This window comes from Artibeus jamaicensis, unplaced genomic scaffold (assembly GCF_021234435.1).
Source record: "Artibeus jamaicensis isolate MK-2021 breed Jamaican fruit bat unplaced genomic scaffold, CSHL_Jam_final contig_65, whole genome shotgun sequence".
NCBI classification, from domain to species: domain Eukaryota; kingdom Metazoa; phylum Chordata; class Mammalia; order Chiroptera; family Phyllostomidae; genus Artibeus; species Artibeus jamaicensis.
Window position 1 is genome coordinate 983,385 of NW_026521913.1, and position 7,264 is coordinate 990,648.

Here is a 7,264-nt window from a genome sequence, read left to right on the forward strand (position 1 = left end):
GAAATTTTTCATTCTAAGGTCTTCACGAACAACTGAAAAATAAAGTAAAAGATAACAGCCCCTGAGTCTGAGGGTAAGAAAGGGGGATGACCATTCATTGAGGCCCTTGGCATGTTAGGCAATCAGTTAGTTGTTTTAGTTCATATTTGAGAATTTAAATTTTTCATCTAATAACCCTCACAATAATTCTTTAGAGAAGCTGAAACTCAAGAGTCTAACTGTGGCAAATTTGGTTTCTCAAAACAGTAAGAGATAATGGAAAAAATAAATAATAAAAGGCTGTGTTTGGTTTAGGAGTGATTTACTATGCAGCAGTAGATAATTGGATGACCAGGTAGCCAGCCCAAGGCACCCCCACAAGCCAGCCTGTGCTCCCTGCATCCCAAATCTTCCACCTTTCTGTTCTCCCTTGTTCCTAAATAAAGCAGTGTGGATCCAAGCCTCCAGACAGAGCCACCACAAGAAACTCTAAATGAACCACTTTCTAGAGCAGCTGGACCAAGCTCCTCTCTGATGGCCAGGTGCCAAAGTGGTATCTGGCATGGATTCTAGGCTCATTGTAGGAGCTGTCATAACAGTGGAAATGGTGCAGTTTCTGGTCACATAAAGAATACTCTTTAGGGAGGAGATAGCGATGAGATGATTTTAGGCACTAAATGCTATCAAGAAAATGAATAGAGCTGTGCGATAGACTGGATTTGGTATGGAGGGGTATTACTGACAGAGGAAATGGCCAACTGAAACTTCCAAAAAAAGCACACACACACAATTTTAAAAGTAGAAAAGAAAACTCAGGTTAGAGAAAGCCTTGCTTATTCTAGAGCAGGGCAAATAAAACAAATAATAAATGATAGCATGGAATATAGCATACGACATTTGACGAGGAGTCCAGTGTGCCACTAATTCCCCATGTGACCTTGAGGCTGTCATTTTCCCTCTCTGGGCCTCTGTCCTTCTTGCTGTAAAACGAGGAGGTCAGACTAGAATCAGGGGTATCCAGAGCCAGCTCATAACAGTTTGTGAGAGTAGATTCTGTGCATCTCTTCCCCATTCCACAAGTGGTGTCACATTGGTGGGTTAAAATTGGCCATCAAGGGAATTTACACTACAGAAGGTGACAAACAGTACAAATCAGGACCGTGAGGTTCCGGGGTGGGGGGGGCAAGGAGGCAGGGGAAGAAGCCATTTGAAAGCTTGTTGTTAAACATTTACCAGCATGCCACTGGACCAGACAGGCGCTTCTCAAACTCTTTTGCTAAAGTCTCCTAGTGGCAGACAAGAGCTTACACATAACACCACAGGCCTGGGATCTCATCATTTCAGAAAATTTTCCCTTAAAATCTTCTATGGTCATTTTTAAATTTACAGTTTTACATTCTATATCTTAATGTATCTATGCTTCATTTTCTCACATGCTCAAAAATGTAATATTTTATTTTCCAAATATTAGAATCCATGTTCTTAATATTGTAGTTTTAAATACACACAGAGAGAAAGCCTCTTCTTTCTGGCTAAGTGCTGCCCTGTGGTCCAGGTTGACATTATTCATCCCTCCAGGTGTAAGGCCTCCCTCTCTTTCTCCCCCTCCCTTTTTCCTTTTCCCTCCAAACCCAAGGCCTTCCCCTGACTTGGACTTGAACTTAGACATGAGCATGGGGGAGCAGTAAACCAGCCCCCTTAGCCCACAAGTGCATGCCTGCCCTCGGCTCAAAACAGAAGCAGGTCAGGGTATGCTCTTCGCAATGGTGCCCAGGCTTGGTCAGCAGACATTTCCCCACCTTCTCATAACAGAGCAGCCACCTGGCACTTGAAGGTGGCCCCACAGATGCTGTCAGCATAGGTTATTTCCCTGTAGACAGAACGGAACAACTCCCTTTCCTTCCTCTTTTAGAAGTGTATGGGTTTAGCTCCTCATACTGGGGCTAGGTCTAGGAGATCTGTTTTATGCATCCCAGACTCGAGGCTGCCGCAGACTTCCTGGCTGACCTTGAACAAATGGTAATATTTTGTCTGTGCCTCTTTTTCCACCATCAGCTGCCACTTACCTCACTGCTGGGGATGGCTGGATGGATGTCTGAGGCAGCCTAAAAAAGCAGACAATAATAGTTCCAAACACAGAGCTGGGTACATGGGCTATGGTTCCACACCACTGAGAAAGAGGCAACACCCCATCTCCATGAATGTCAGATCTTTGGGTGCTAGATATTCATCATGAAAAATTCCAGAACAAAACAAAACATTTACAAAGCAATGCCATTCCCCAAAGGAGATAAGAGGAAACTAACTGTGGAGGGGCAGAGGCATAGCGCAACGGGAGTTGGAGTGAGAAATAGGAAAAGGTACAGCTGAATTTTGAAGGACCATCCCTTCTCTCCTCTAAACTTCTCAAGCTGCACTTGCTGTCTCTTCCTTCTGGTCTGCATTTATTCCTCAGCCCTCTGGGACTGCTGACCCTACCACATCCGGCAAGGATGTCAGTGGCCTATTCCCTGCTATATCCAATGGCCACTCTTCAGAACCTGTCTCACCACCCACTTAGTCCCATTGGGAACTATCCTTTGACCACTTTTACTTAAAACTTGCTACTCTTGGCCCTGGCCAGGTAGCCCAGTTGGTTAGAGGGTCAACCTGATATGCCAAGCTTGTGGGTTTGATTCCCAATGAGGATACGTATAAGAATCAACCAATGAATACATAAATAAGTGAAATAACAAATTGATGTTTCTCACTCTCTCTCCCTTGCTTTCTCTAGAAAAATCAGTTTGAAAAAATTTTAAAAAGAACTCACTATTCTCTTGTCTTTCTTTGCACTCACCCAAAGCAGACAGAACCCAGGACAAAGATTGGGGTGCTGGTCATTTATTGGGAAGGTGGTCTCAAGAGGCAGGAGTGAAATGCAGAGAAGAGAAACAAGGACAGCATGTGTTACTGGTCTATTTCTGTGGGAACCTGGGGCTCGATCTCTCCTGAGCCCTCTGAGGAATTTGTGGAATACACCTTGGAATTTCCTCAGCAAAGGAAGGCAATTCCTCAGCAATGAAAGGCAAAGGCATTTAGCTGAACTCATGGCCTCAATTGGTGGAGGGTCACTTCTCAGGTGCATGAATTCCCTGAGGCAGAAAAAAAGAGAGCCATGATGGAAGCTTGAGGTGAGGAGCCACTGGCATGCACAGGAAATGGTCAGTGGTGGACTGAGGGCTGACACAGGGATCACCACCATGTCTCTAAGACTTGGCCTACATGACAGCTCACTACTGAGGTGCTCCTCCCATCAGTAACCACACCTCTCTACCTGTTTCAAGATTTCTCTTCACTCCCCCATCTCCCTTGCAGGCTTCTTAATCCATCATGCTCCTCACTGACACCACCCTTTTGCCTATCCCTTTTCCATCCAATGCCCTTAGCTAGTCTCTATCACTCTACTAAGTACTTGAATTAACTCTTTCTGTTATATTTCTTCCTCCCCCAAGAAATTTCTTAAGGGCAAGGACAAGTGCTTTTCTGGCACTGAGCACCTAATAGGATCTTAAGAAGGTATAACTCCTTTCTGCTTCCCCATAAAAAGTCTACCAGTGATGATCACATGAAATCAGTTAAAACCCAATGTGAAGGTTGTTTGCTAACTTCTGTTTACCCTGTCTCAAGAAAGCAAGACCCTCAGATGGTGAGAGCTGCCACCTGTCTCTCAGAGATGCCAGCCTGGAAGGTGGAATGCCGCCCTCTGAAAATCACCCACTCTAGAATCTCCCCCATCCTCCCTCCCCTCCCTGTTTCACAAAACTCAGTGGTCATGAGTTCTTTGTGCCTTCCAAGAAAGATAGGGCTTATGATAAAGAAGTAAAGCTAAGAGCCTTCAACTAACCAGGAGATGAGCGGCCACTCCTTCCAGGGCACTAGGCTGCAGGAGGAGGAAGAAGAGAGGGAGGAAGAAGGAAAGAAGCTGAGGTCACCTCTGAGTTTAAAATTTAGGTGGTAGAGGTAAGACTAATAGCACAGAATCTATTGTTGGGAAATGATTATGTTGTCACAATCGCTGGGAAAAGGACAGGGTGATTAGTAAATGGTGGTAGGGAAATGGCTCAGTAGATGAAAAAAATAAAATTGAATCCCCATCTAACATCTCACACAAAGGTAAACTCCAGGTAGACTAAAGAACTAAACTGAGATGCTTCTCTAGTTAAAAAACACTGTAGAGGAACACCTTTATAGCCCAAGACAACCATTAAACATAGAAACTATAAGGCAAAATATGAGTTAATTCGGTTTTATCAAAACTAAGGACTTTGTTCAACAAAGTATATAGGCAGAAAAAAACAAGAAAAATATCTGCAATGTCTAAAGCTGACAAGAAATTGATATTTAAAATATTTGCAGGCATTATGAATCAACAAGCAAAAAATAAAAAACAGCAAACTTCACAGGAAAATGGGCAAAGAGCATGAACAGGCAATTGTCAGAAGTGGAAAACAAAAAGATAACACCTATTTAACAAAATGCTTACAGTCATTAGTAATTAGAGAAACTGAGAATTAAAACAACAATGAAATGAAGATTTACACTTATTGGAATAGAAGGACTGTCCACCCTGCTGGTACACATGAATGTGAACTGGCACAGCCAACACTCCTTACTCCCAAAAGGAATCACTCATCCTGTGATGCAGAAATTATGCCTCTGTGAAAATCCCTATAGGAATACTCTCCCAAACCCAGAAATGGCCAAGATTGAAGATGTGTGTATTTTGTGGTGGTGACAGGAGCCTGAAGCACTGAAATGTACCTCACAGGGAGTGAATAGAAAAACTGTACAGACCACATGCAGCTGAAGGTCCAGGCAGCAGTTTGAAGTAATAAACCAGAAGTCCACATATAGGTAGGTATAAAAGGGTCTTAAAAAATATAGTGCTGAGTAAGGGGAAAAAAGCAGAATGAGATTCATGACACGATTGCATTTATGTAAATTTAAATATATACATCCAAAATAACAAAACATATTTTCAAGAACACATATGAGCAAAAGGAATAGACAGAATGGTGCTGCTCAGTTATTATTGCTGTATGAGATTACTCCAAAACTCTTTGAAGTACATACTTAAGAGTGTAGTCGCTGGATCATATGCCAATTCTATGTTTGACTTCTTGAAAACCACTGAACTGTTTTTCATTGAAGCTGAACTGTTTTACGTTCTGACCAGCAATGTACAAAGTGTACAATTTCTCTACATTCTCCCCCAAATTTGTTATTTTGTTTTGTTTTGTTTTGTTTTTTATTATATCCATCCTAGTGGAAAGTCCATCTTCATCTTCTAGGAGTGAAATCCTACCAACATCAAATGGAGTGATGCTGGTGCCGAATATGCTGTGGAGTTCGCTGGTCTCTTTACTACCATGGAGAAGGCTGGGGCTCTCTTGAAGGGTGGGGCCAAGAGGGTCTTCTTTGCCCCTTCTGTGGATGTCCTCATGTTTATAATGAGTGTGGACCATCACAAGTATGACAACTCCATGAAGATTGTCAGCAATGCCTCCTGTACCACTAGTGGGTATGGAGTGGTATCTCATTGTGATTTTTTCTTTTGTTTGTTTTGTTTTGTTTTGTTTGGGCTGGGTACAGCAAACTTTATTGATGGTGCATGACAAGGTAGAGGTCCCCAAGCCTATCCCCTCTTCAGGAGGTCTACAATGGAAACTATAGGTCAGAAGATTCTCAAGTGTGTTGGGGAATCAATATAGGGCAAAGACTCCCCAGCAGGGGAGGGCCTCTCTTCCTGTCACTAGGAATAAGAGTACAGGGAGCTCTTATTCCTTGGAGGCCATGTGGAGCATAAATCCCACCACCCTGTTGCTGTAGCCAAAGTCATTGTTATATCAGGAAATGAGTTTGACAAAGTGGTCATTGAGGGCAATGCCAGCGTCGGTATCAAAAGTGGAGGAGTGGGTGTCACTGCTAAAGTCGCAGGAGACAACCTCATTCTTGGAATAACCCAGGATGCCCTTGAGGGCACCCTCGGATGCCTGCTTCACTACCGTCTGGATGTCATCATATTTGGCAGTATTCTCCAGGCAGCAGGTTAGATCCACAGCCAACACATTGGGGGTGGGAACATGGAAGGCCACACCAGTGAGCTTCCCACTGAGCTCGGGGATCACCTTGCCCACAGCCTTGGAAGTGCCAGTAGAAGCAGGAATGATATTCTAGGAAGCCCCTTGGCCTTTATGCCACAGCTTCCCAGAGGGGCCATTCATGGTCTTCTGGGTGGCAGTGATGGCATGAACTGTGGGCATGAGTCCCTTCAGAATGCCAAAGTTGTCAGGGATGACCTTGGCCAGGGGGAACAAGCAGCTCGTGGTACAGGAGGCATTGGTGATAATCTTCATGGAGTTATCATACCTGTCATGGCCCATACCCATCATAAACATGAGGACATCCACAGAAGGGGCAAAGAAGACCCTCTTGGCCCCACCCTTCAAGAGAGCCCCAACCTTCTCCATGGTAGTAAAGAGACCAGAGAACTCCACAGCATATTCAGCACCAACATCACCCCATTTGATGTTGGTAGGATTTCACTCCTAGAAAATGAAGATGGGCTTTCCATTAATGAAGCTTCCCATTCTCAGCCTTGACTGTGCCTTTGAACTTGCCATGAGTATAATCACACTGGAATGCATAGACCATGTAGTTGAGGCCAATGAAGGGACCATTGATGGTGACAGTATTCACTTTGCCAGAGTAAAAAGCAGCCCTGGTGACCAGGTATTCAATATGGCCAAATCTGTTCACTCCAACCTTCACCATCATATCCCAGGGTTGAGTCGGGCCCCATGCAGGAAGACACAGCTGTCTGTAGAACAATAGGAGAGAGTTCATTGCATTTTTAATTTGCACTTCCCTAATGGCAAATAATGCCAAATATATTTCCATGTCCTTGTTGTCATCTGTATATCTTCTTTGGTGAAATGTCTATTCACATCTTTTGCCCAAGTCCTTTCTTTAATTAGGCTGACTGTCTTTTTGTTGTTGAGTAGTAAGAGTTCTTTTGTATATTCTGGGTACTAGATCCTTTCACATGATTTACAAATATCTTCTCCCATTCTGTCAGCTTTTTACTTTTTTAAAAAAAGATTTTTTTTGTAAAAAGGGAAATGGAGGGAGAAAGAGATGAAGAGAAACATGGATCTTGGAGATAAATATTGATTTATTGTTTCTCCTAAGCACCCTGACTGGGGACTGAATCCAAAATGCCACTCTGGGTCTCTCCTAGAATTTC

The 7,264-nt window shown here is 43.4% G+C and overlaps 1 pseudogene; it reads right to left on the reverse strand.

Moving 5' to 3' along the window:
* Window positions 1-5,795: 5,795 nt before the first annotated feature.
* LOC119038520 (glyceraldehyde-3-phosphate dehydrogenase-like) lies at window positions 5,796-6,792 on the reverse strand (annotated as a pseudogene).
* Window positions 6,793-7,264: the final 472 nt, after the last annotated feature.